This window comes from Gracilinanus agilis, chromosome 1, assembly GCF_016433145.1.
Source record: "Gracilinanus agilis isolate LMUSP501 chromosome 1, AgileGrace, whole genome shotgun sequence".
Classification (NCBI taxonomy): domain Eukaryota; kingdom Metazoa; phylum Chordata; class Mammalia; order Didelphimorphia; family Didelphidae; genus Gracilinanus; species Gracilinanus agilis.
In genome coordinates, this window is record NC_058130.1 from 41,033,485 (window position 1) to 41,045,735 (window position 12,251).

The 12,251-nt window shown below is 34.6% G+C and overlaps 1 pseudogene; it reads right to left on the reverse strand.

Annotated features, from left to right (window-relative positions):
• Nucleotides 1-5,199: 5,199 nt before the first annotated feature.
• On the reverse strand, nt 5,200-11,761 carry LOC123247087 (annotated as a pseudogene).
• Nucleotides 11,762-12,251: the final 490 nt, after the last annotated feature.

Genomic DNA, 12,251 nt, shown 5'->3' on the forward strand with positions numbered 1-12,251 from the left:
ATAGGCATGGAAATCACAAAATATTATCACATATACAAATAAATTTGGCATATCCTGTTTGAAAGGATAGATTTATGATGTGCTATATATATTTAAATTAGCAATTCATGTCATTAACTTATTAAGGCAAAGCCTAAAATTAGTATTAAAAAAGAAAAATTCAGAAGATATACCACACAAATTAGAACTTCCAAAGCCAAAAACAAAATGGATAAAATAATAGATATTGACATAGACTATCACTATTCTTTACCTTTGTACTACTAGAATTTACCAAAGGGCCTGTCACATAGTAAACATGTAATCAATACTGGAATGAACCAGTATAAATTAATTCCCATGATGAAAAGACAAAAATACTTATAAATTATATTATCCAGCAAGTATTTTGTCTCTTTATCAAGAAAGGAGATATGCTACCTAAAGTTTAATAGTTTAGCTTAAAAGCTTGTAAAATATAATGAAACATTATGGTAGAAGATAAAGATTGCCAAGAGATCCAGCTTACTCAAGCAGACCTATCACTATAATTATAACAGAACAAGTCACAGATCATTTAAGTACTTACTATTTGCCCAGCACTGTGCCAAATGCTGATGATATAAAGAAATGCAAATTCCATTAAATGTTCTTAAAGAGTTTCCATTCTAATGAGGGATATAACAGATAAACAATTACATCTTTACAGGACATAAACAGGGCAAATTGAAAGTAATCTTAGAAAGAAGACACTAGCATGGGGTTGAGAGGGTTACTGTGAAAGGATTCTTGAATAATAGTATTTTAGCATTTTGACTAAGTCTTAAAGGTAGCCAAAAGATAGAGGTGAGGAATGAGAGAATTGAAAAACATGAGGAAAAAACAGTGAAAAGATAGGATAGAGGGAGGAAAATCAAAAAAGACAGTGTCACTGGATTGCAGAATACATTAAATGGAATAAAATCTAATGTGACTAGAAAATATGTAAAGGGGGAAAGTTGTTACAGGTAACAAATAATTGCCTCAATCAAGGATATTGGATCACCACATACAAATGTATAAATTCTAATATCAACTCCAATCATGCTACATGTTGATAATAAAAAGTGAGGAACAGAAAAGGAAGAGTGGTTAAAATATGTGAATTAGATGAAGCACATACCTGAAGACCAGGTTGTGGGTTGCACAATTTTATTTTTTCAGAAGACCTCTTAGTGGGGTTATTAATGTTTTTTTTAATATTTTAAAAGCCTTTAATTTAGCAGTACATAATTCCTTTATAAAAGATTTTCCTCCAGAAATATGCCTTGCAATTATATGTGTTAATCATATGAGATCATCTGAAACTGATGCCTTTTTTAAAACATATTTCTGATTATTTATACTGAGCTAAAAATTAGAAGGTATATTAATGAATTGTTGCTATCACATTTCATAATTTGTTGCACTTAGTGGGGAAATAAAACAAATTCAAGCTCCATCAGGAGACCTCTGTATATTCTGGTTAGTTTAGAGCAGTGATAGGAAAAAAACTATGGTCCATGGGCCAGATGCGGGCCCCCTGAAATGTTCTATCTGGTTACTCAACATTATTCCTAATCTGACAAATAAAATGAGTAGGATACAATACAATGAAACTTCAAAAGAGTTGCCTTAGAAACAGACTGACAGATGAGCATTTCCTTTCCTTTGGCCCCCTCTTTAAAAAGTTTGCCCATCACTGGTTTAGAGGTTTGCACAAATTCCGGTTCTTCCTACAACCTTGGCTGAACATTGCATACTCTGAGCTCTGTTAATAATATTGCATTTATAATATATAAGACAAATCTATTGATAACTCAGTGTTTTTAAAATGTAGATTTCAAAGGGTTTTGTCATTAATTTACCTTTATTATAATCAACGGATAACTAAAAAGCAGGCTGATAGTTCTGGATCATTGCCTTCTATGTTTCTCAAATTTGGACCTCAGTTTCCTCATCTGAAAAGCCATATCACCTCTAGAATCTTGTTAGAATAAAAAATGTGTGATTCTAGAACCCTATGGAGTATTCTCTCAATCTATAATGTTATAATTTGTGCTCAGTATTTTTAAATTTTAAATTATTATTGTCATCATCATCAAATCTAGAGGAAAAGCTGGACATTAATATTCTTCAAAAATTTTAAGAAATACTCACATAAAATCCAAGTCAATTGAGAGGCAATGTTTGGAATCAGGAAGACCTAGTCTCAAGTTCTGGTGTTATCAAATAATAACTAACTGGGCTACAATTAACATATTTGAACAAATCGTTAAGAATTTACATTTAAACAATTATCAATAATATGGAAATAGGTCTTGATCGATGGCACAGGAAGAAACCAGTGGAAATGCATATAGCTACTGGGGGATAGGAGGGGTGGAGGGTAAAGTAAGAGCATGAATCATATAACCATGGAAAATTTTTTTCTAAAAATTAAAAACAATTTTAAAAGAATTTATATTTAATTTTTGAGAATAAGGCAATCAAGATACATGGATGGAATTTGGAACCTGAAAGATCCCTACAGCAATGGTATCACAAGTCTGGACAAACTTAGTTAATATAAAGACAATGTGAATATACAGGCACAAAAATCTCATTTAACCCCAAAGTACTGGCCCAGGTAATATGTTTTCTTCAAAACATATTTATAAAATGCTGACTCCTCTACTTTAAACTTCTTTTTTCTTTTGGGTAAATAGGAAAAGTTTATTCTGGAAAAAGAAATATGTTCTTAAAAATACTAATCAGCTATGAAATGTTAAAAAATCTATATCAAAGTATTTTCCTAAATAGTATAGAAGAATTATCATTTTAGAAGATTTATCCAGTGAAAAAAAAGGGGAAAATAAACCCTTAGCTCCTGTATGTAGCATTCTTATGTAACAATCTTCTTCCAGGTAAGGATATTTTCAAAAGAAGTGAGGGGTAGTAAGTGCTTCATTTAAGTAAAATACCTGACTAAGTTATTTTGTGCTTATAATTATCATGACAAAAGAAAAAAAAGGGCAAATGTATAATCTAAAGACTTCAAGATAAAAATATCATTTAATAATGTTATTTTTTTATTAAAAAGGCAACTAAATAAATATTTACAAAAAATTTAGTATGTGTAAAGCTCTATAAATACAAATATGACTATAATAATCTCCATTCTCTAAAAGCTCACATTTGGGGGCCAGGGAGAGATATGGTATGTGTATAAAAAGTAAATTAAAAGCTTACAAACAGAAAATATATATATACATATATGTACATATATATATATATTTTTTTCAAAAGAAACAGTTTATTAACATGGAGGCAGTATTGAAAATATCCTTACCTGGGAAAAGATTGTTACATAAGAATGCTACATACAGGATCTAAGGGTTTATTTTCCCCTTTTTTTCACTGGATAAATCTTCTAAAATGTGATCCTAAGAGGTCTCCCATAGGAAATTATATCTAACATGAGCCTTAAAGGAATTGGGGATCCTTAGAGGTGTGATGAAGAGTGGGTACCATCCATGCATAGGCCACCGCTTGTACATAGTCACAGAGATGGGAAACATAATGCAGGAAATTAGTTGATAAGCATTTATTAAGCCCCTACTGTAATATGGAAAATGGCAGGGTGGAATTTCTGTAAGATACAGGGTCAAGCCTCAGAATTCCAGGGGACCCCCCCAGAGAACTCTGGGTGAGGGGACAGTTGGAAAGGAGTTGGACAGTTGATTCCTGGGGGTTGAGGTGAGCAGGTCTCTCTGCTCATTGTTCCTGGTTTGGGTTTGCCTGGGTGGCCATAGTGGCAAAAGCTATTTTGGTTTCTTCTCAGGGGTTTGCCTGTCTAGTAGGATTAGACCTTTCCAGCATCAATATAATAGTTATTTAGTTATTTAGATATTAGAAGTGATTATTATAAGCTTAGAGGGCCAGTTAGATATTAAGTCTGCCACTCCCTCCTGGGGGAGAGGGGCAGTTCCTACCTGACAGTTCAGGGCTTCCCAGATCTTATCCAAATCCTAGTTACCCCCTCCTTGCCTATCCCTTCCTTCTTTTATTGATATAAACTCCATCTTTTAATAGCTGTTCCTGGGTGTTATTTGGGGATACTCACTACTGCCATTAAGCTTGGTTCCTGTCAGTTGCCAGCCTAAGAAGTCAGATCCTTCTCAGTCCTTAACATCAAGAGATCAAGCTTCCCCTTGGCCCCTCAATCAGAGCTGTGAAGAATATAAGTGGAGCAAGTGAGCATCATTAGAGATTGGCTTTGCTGGGTCCCGTCTGAAGACACACTGGCCTGCCTCCATATTCAACTGAAAACCAACTGCTGGGGGGGAAGGGTTTGAGAGCAAGGAGTACCTCACCCCCTCCCTACTCACTCAAGCCTGTTTGTGGGGGAGAAGTGAGTCTCGCAGGCTCCTAGTTCAGGCCAGTCCATCAGCTTCCCAAACATCTCTATTATTACAAACATAACACTACTGTATGCCAGGAATTACGCTAACTGCTGAATATACAAGTAAAAGATGATTTCTAATATTAAATAATTCATAGACAATTTCAGTGAAAACAACATGAAAACAACTAAGTAGGAACAAGATACAGAGATTAATTCTGATATTATCAAGAGTGAATGCACTAGCATTAAGTATGATCAGAAATGGCTTCTCAAAGAAGGTGAGATTTTAGCCAGGACTTGAAAAAAATGAAGTCAAAGAAGGAGGTTGAAATAAATTGGCAAAGCATTTCAGGTGTGAGAAAAGGCTAGTGAAAATGTATGTACATGAGAGGCAGAATGTCTTGTGAAAGGAACAAAAAGGAGACCAGTGGTATTGCATGATATTGCACTGGGGCTGGGCTGGGATATAGTACAAAGTTGTAAGAACATTGGAAAGGTAGAAGGGGGCAGGTTACTTTGACAGGAACAGAATATTGGAAGGGGAGTAATATGAAATAAAAAATATGTTTTCTTTTCTCTGTCAAGAAAGCATTTTTTTGTAATTTAGTTTTTATTTCATAATCATGAACATAACTCTGTTGTCTAGCCAGACTTCTGGAAGGAAAAAGGAAATGAAATCCAAAGAGAACTGCAACAAGTGAGAGCAAAAGGATTATAGGGTATAAGAGCAGGTGGAATTCAAGGGTGCTCTCTCCAGCTACAGAGGGATGGTTTGGCGGTTAAGACCAAAAAACAAAACAAAAAAAAACAACTTATTAGATTTGTCCACAGTCAGCAATAGTGATCTTCTTGCTGGTCTTGCCATCTTGAGAACCTAAATGCTCCATAGCTTCCACAATGTTCATGCCTTCTTTCACTAGACCAAAGACCACATGCTTGCCATCCAACCAATCAGTCTTAGCAGTATAGATGAAAATCTGGGAGCCATTTGTGTTGGGTCCAGCATTTTCCATGGACAAGATGCCAAGGCCAGTATGTTTCAGGATGAAGTTCTCATCAGCAAATTTCTCCCCATAGATGGACTTGCCACCAGTGCCATTATGATAAGTGTATTCGCTAGCCTGGCACACAAAACCAGGAATTAATCTGTGAAAGCAGGATCTCTTGTAACCAAATCCCTTCTCTCCAGTGTTCAGAGCCCAGAAGTTTTCTCCTGTCTTTGGAAACTTTTCTGCAAAGAGCTCGAAAGTAACCCAGCCCAGGGGCTTTTTGGGACTCAGATGTTGAAGTACACATTTGGATTGGCAATGGCCACAGATGGCTGGGATGGGCAGGTCAGCAGAGACAGAGGCGGTGAGGCTCAGTGTCCAGCTGACCAAATAAAGACAAGAACTCTCTGTGGTGGCATCTGCAAAGCCTTGAGAAAGCATTTTTAAAAACTCAAGTTGTAGATGAACTATTCCAGTTTGTTGACAAAATTGTTTTGACAGTTCAAAGCAACAAGAGGAGTTTGAAGAGAAAATGTCAATCCCCATAAAAATACTTAGTGATATCAGAAAAAATAGAGTTACATGGAGAACAGCTTGATCTCAGAACCTACCTCTTGACCATTTGGAAAATTGAATTTTATATTGTGTTTATAATTCTTCTCTCACCTCAGGCAGTAACATCTAAATCATGCATGTCACTTACCCATCCTTTGTGAGCTATATTTCTTCAATGCTGTTCTCCCACTTAATACATTTTACAGATTGATCTTTTTCATTTAACAGATTCCTTTACATTTATTATTTAAAAAAAATAATTGTATTTTTTCCAGATTAAGACAATACAGTTTTACATCTATTTTTATGTTGTTTTCCAATCCATTTTCTCCCCTTCCCTTAGGGACTCCTCACCTCCCAAGAAGGTTGGTAATATGAGTAGATCTACATATATTATCATATAATACATATTTCTGTAATCACCATGAGAAATAAGAAACATATTGCTTACATACACTAGAGAAAAATTCATGGAAGAAATGAAGTGAATAATATTATGTTTCAATCTGCATTCAAACTCTGTTCCTTCTATGGTAGTGGATATCACTTTTCATCATGAGTCCCTTGTAGTCATCCTGAATCATTCAGAGTTAAATCACATGCATTATTTCTGTTACTATGTACAAAGTCCCCCTCATTCTGCTTATGTCACTTTCCATTACTTCTTGTAGGACTTTCTAGTACTTTTTGTGATCATCTGCACTGTCATTTCTCATGGCACAATAGCATTCCATTATATTTATAAACCACAACTTGTTCAGCCTTTCTCCAACTGATGAACATCCCTTCATTGCCACCTTCCTATTCCTTGCCACCACAAAAAAAAGCTACTATAAATATTTTATACAGGTATGTCCTTTTCTTTGTCTTCTCTATCTTTAATATCTTTGGGGTCCAGACCTCATAGCAATAGTGCTGGGTCAAAGGGTATGAACAGTTTGATGGCCCTTTGGGCATAGTTTCAGATTGCTTCAGAATCAGATTGGTTGTGCCAATTCACATTTCCACCAATACTGTATTATCCCATTTTACCCACATCTCCAACATTTATCATTTTACTTTTTTGTCATGTTAATCACTCATAGTTTTGAGGTGTTACCTTAGAGTTATTTTTACATGGATTTTTCTAATTAATAGTGATTTGGAGCATTTTTTCCATATGATTAAAGATAGTTTTAATTTCTTCATCTGAGAATAGCTTGTTCATATCCTCTGACCATTTGTCAATTGGAAAGTACATTGTATTTTTATAAATTTAACTCAGTTTTCTATATGTTGAAAAAATTAAACCTTTGTCAAAGATGATTGCTACCTTTTAATCTTGGTGCAATTGATTTGATTAATATCTATTTAATTTAATGTAGTTTGTTATCTCTTTTATATCTCATAATTTTTCTCTGTCTCGTTTTGACCTAAATTCTTCCTTTATCCCTAAGTCTGACAGGTAAATTATTTAGTGTTACCCAAAATTCGTTACATGATCATCTATTTTACTTAGATTATCAGATTCATTGACATATAAATGGATGAAATGACTCTTGATAATGTCCTCTCTGTGAGTTGTAATCTCACCCTTTTCATTTTTAATACTGGTACTTTGTTTCCTTCTTTCTTTTGTTTTGATCAAATTAATCAATGTTTTATCAATTTTATTGAATTTTTCATAGAACTAACTCCTTGACTTATTAGTTCAATGCTTTTCTTACTTTCAACTTTTTAAAACTCTGCTTTGGATTTTAGAATTTCCATTTGGTATTTATTTTTTTAAATTTGTTCTTTTTCTAGATTAAAAAAATTATATACTAAATTCTATCTAATGATTTTTTGATTATCTCTCCTGATTCAGTTTTCCCCATCAGTTGTTTTTCCACTGAGAGCTTTTAGATTTTCTCCTAATTCTTATTCTTCTGAATTTGTTTTATTATTACTTGATGTCTCATGAAGTTGTAGCTTCCATTTACTTAATCTAATTCTTAGGAAAGCATTTTCTTCTTTGAGACTTTGTCTTTCTTAGAAATTATTTTTCTATTTGAGGTATTATGTTTCCTTTTTTTGAAGAACTGTTTTCTTCAGCAAGTTTTTTAAAGCTGTTTATTTTTTTCTGATTTTCTGTTCTATTTTTCTAAATATGTTATAACTTGGTTCTTTTATATCCTTTTTAGGAGCTCTTCTAGGAGCTCATTTGAGCTTGACATTTTCCTTTGAGGGTTTACATGTTTTCATTTTTTTAATACTATCTTCTTTGAAGCATACATTTTGGTCATCTTTATTGCTGATAAATTTTTTCAGCATTGGACTTTTCCTCTGCTTTTTCTCATTTGGGAATAGTTTTCCCTTTGATTTTGTATCTATGCTGAAACTTAGTTCTGTTCCCGTGGAAGAGGGTGTACTGGCCCATCTGAACAGTTCCTGAGGCTTGTTCAGCTATCAGTCCCAGATTGAGCAATAAGCAGAGGCAGACTGATTGACCTGCTATGTGGACATTTGGAGCTGTTCAGTCTAGATCTGTAATGGTGAACCTATGGCACATGTGCTAGAAATGGCATGCATATACCTCTCTGTGGGCATGTGTGCCAAGGACCCAGTGTTCCAAGTGCCCATCCCTGCAGTACAGAGTTTGTCAAAGGAGGGAGAAGCAGCTGGGCTGCTCCCCTTCCCCTCTCCCTAGTAGGAGTTTGTAACCCTCTTCAAGACAGCATCCCCTGCAGGACAAGATTGCCCCCACTCTATTCAGAATACAATGGCCCATTAATTACTTTTGGCTTGAGTGAGACAGAAACAATTTATGTCTTTACTATTAGAAGCAACCAGTGTCATTAATATACAAAATGTTTTGGAGAATTTGGGAGAACCATATATAAGAATCCTGCAGACCAAATATTGACTTGGAAAACCACATTTTTGTATATTTTTAAAATTAATACCTTAATTAACCAATACCTTAAAATCTAATTGGTCAGGGTTTCATGGTAGCACAGAAGATAAAGCATCAGGCTTGGAATGAGTAGGACTTGGTTTAAAATCTGACCTCAGACACAACCTAACTATGTGACCTTGGGCAAATTACTTATTCCCAATTGCTTAGCACTTGTGGCTCTTCTGTATTAGAACTAATACTAAAAAGACAGGGGTTTAAAAATTGATAGAATCTACATTTGAATCTAGTTCTGGTTGCACTTGGTGTTCTGTTGCGGACTAGAAACATCCTGAGGGTCCTGAGTTTAATACCCTTCTATAGACAATTTTGTAGGAAACTAAATTGCAGAGAAATGCTGGATTGTACCATGGATAGAAGTTTCTTTGACTAAGGGCTCCTATTACCAATTAAATGACAGAACTCCTTTTCACCTATGTGTGCATAGAGTTTATAAACTCTTAAGTAGAAATATAACATCATATGTGTATATATGTACATGTTTAAAGATGTGTTTATCCATTTTGAATGGCATTTTAATGGTGTAGCTACAACTGGTAATCCTACAGAACAAATGTCTTTTAGAGGCTCTCCCTAAAAAAAGTGTTTCTATTCATAAATAGCTTTTGTTCTTAGGGGATGAGGCAAACATACATGCATCATATGTTCCTGTTTGCAGAGAAGCCCCAGGGTGTGGTCAAAAACATCTCAGGACTTAAAAATCAGAAAATCTGGGTTTATGTCTTGGTTCTGACACATAGGAGTTGTGTAGCCATGGCTAAGTGACTTCACCACTGGAATGCTTAATTATCTCATCTCTAAATAATAAGGGTCATTATACATGCCCTACCTAGCTCACAGGAGTATTACAAAGGAAAAGCTTTGTAAACCTTAAAGCTTCAAAGAAATGTGTGAATTATTTCTCCTGTGGTGTTAAAAGAATGATTATTTCAATCTGCTCATTTGCTTCTGAGAGACATTTTTGGTTCATTCATAGCAATGTATATTTGGGTATTACATTTTTTGCAATGCTCTCATAATATTTAGACCTGCCTTTGGAGTTAAAAGATCTAGTTCAAGCTTTAGTACTGCCAGTGAGACCTTTGGTTAAATCATAGCATCACCTTTGGCCTCGGTTTGTTCATCTATAAAATAAAGAGCTTAGACTAAATGACTTCAGAGGTCTCTTTTAGGTCTAAATATGTCATCACATAAGTTAATCAATAGTTTATGAAGAGAGCAGCATCTTCCTAGCCATTTTTGGCACAACAAAGCCTAAGTCATGACCTCCATCCTCAGTGTGCTTATATTTTTTTTGTAGGATAAAAAGAGGTATATAACAAAATTAGAAATCAATCAAAATAGTATAAAATACAATGCTAAGTTGTGAAAATATAGACTAAGGATGAATGAAGAGGTCAGGAAAAGGAGGAGTGCATTTTAGCTGGAGTCATCAGGGAAGATGGAAAGAATTTGGAAGTCCCATAGAGATTTCATAATAAGATTTTCTAGACATTATCAAAAATTCCACTCTAAGATGTCAGAATAGTTCAGTGGAAAGCAAATTAAAATAGGATTTATATTCCAACTCTGGCCTCATCAATGACTAATTTTGGTACAGTGGATAAATCACTTAACCTCTGTAGTTTTCTCTGTAAAGTGATACTGGTTACTTCTGATCTTTTCACACTGCAGGCAGATTGCCAGATGTGATTTAAACCATATTGCTATTTTAATGAACTCCTAACTATCTTCTGGGTGGATTCTATATAACATATTTTAAATCTCACATCAGATTACTTTCATGGCTGAGAATTCTTATTAGCTAATCAGCAAGGGTTTAAGTGATCTATCTGCCTAACTAAAATAAGAATGAAGAAAGTAAATTTGCTGCTTTCTCCTTAAGTGAATTCTAAAGCCAAATACTCAAATTAATTTTGGTGAGGCTCACTGTTTATGATTATTCATATGGAACTCTGTTCATGATGATCATCGAGAATTAAATGAGTTTGAGTTTATTTATGATTTGAAGGAGTGGGATTGTAGATTTATTATTGTAAGGCACACAATTGGTCATCTAATCCATTTCTTTAATTTTCCAGTTAAAAAAACCCTGAGTTTCAGAAAGAATAAATGATTTGTTTAAGATCTCAAAGGTAGTAAGTAGCAGACCTGAGAAGCAACTCCTGATTCTTTGATTCCAAATTCAGCACACTTTCTGCTGCTACATGACTCCTAAAGGTCTGAGATCTAGAAGAACAATACAGGAAGCTTTATTGTTTTTTCACTTCTTTTTTAATTCAAGAGAATCCAGGTGATGGTGGGGGGTGCTACTACATAATATTAGGGTTAAGGGGAATGTGCTTTAGAGGAAAGGAATATTATTTGTAACCTGGGTTTGTTGCCTAGCTAATATACAGATTACCTATGTCACTCTGGAACAGCAACATCCTCTGTGGGCCTCAGTTTCCTCATTGTCATCATTCAGTTAATGAAGAGATTAGACAAATGGCCATTAATGCTCCTTTACTTCTAAGTCTACAACCATATTAACAATTGTCTGAGAATTAAGACACATGAGTTCAATTCCTGGCTCTTTCTTTAACTAGCTATGCAACCTTGGACAAGTCACTTGATTTGTGTGAAGAATTTGGATTGAGAAATCTTTCCAGACCCTTCTAGCTGATGAATTCAAGGAGAGTATGTATCAATACACCGTTAGTTCCATAGCAGCATCTTACTCCATGTGGTTTTAAAAAACTACTGTTAATGCCATTAATGAATTCACAGAACTGCAGGCAGTTAAATGCCATCATAATTTTAAGCATACCTAAACTGTTCAAAGGGAGAAGCTCACAAAATCAAAATGACTTCTCTGCTAGAGAGAACAACTGCATCTAAATTGTGTATTACCGGCATTGTGTTCCTCATATAAAAGTTGTATTGCATTAGGTTGGCAGAAAGAAAAAAAGAAAGAAAGAAAAAGCCCACAATTCTTTCCAGGTAATTATGCTTTTGTCCTTGTCTTGCCCTAAGCATTCAACAACAATTTGGACCCTTTCCAATTAGAGAAAATATTTTGATACTCTGAAATGAAAGTTCTGGTCAAGGAAGTGATTAGAAAGAAATAAAGGTCATAATCCTTGGACTGAATCATATCAATTATAGAGTTTCTTTTATTTATATTATTTTTTCTCTTCATATTTCAGACCATTTTCTCAACTTTTTTTTCTGCTAAGACTATGAGGGACAATTAGATTATAAAAGCAAAGAAAGTCCGGTGACTGGGTGTCTACATGGACTACACATGGACCCTCCTCAATTTTCTTCTATATTCTTTGAGTTGGTGATTTGAATAGCACTCTTGGGTTCAATAATCATCCTTAAGTAGATCATTGCCAGATACACA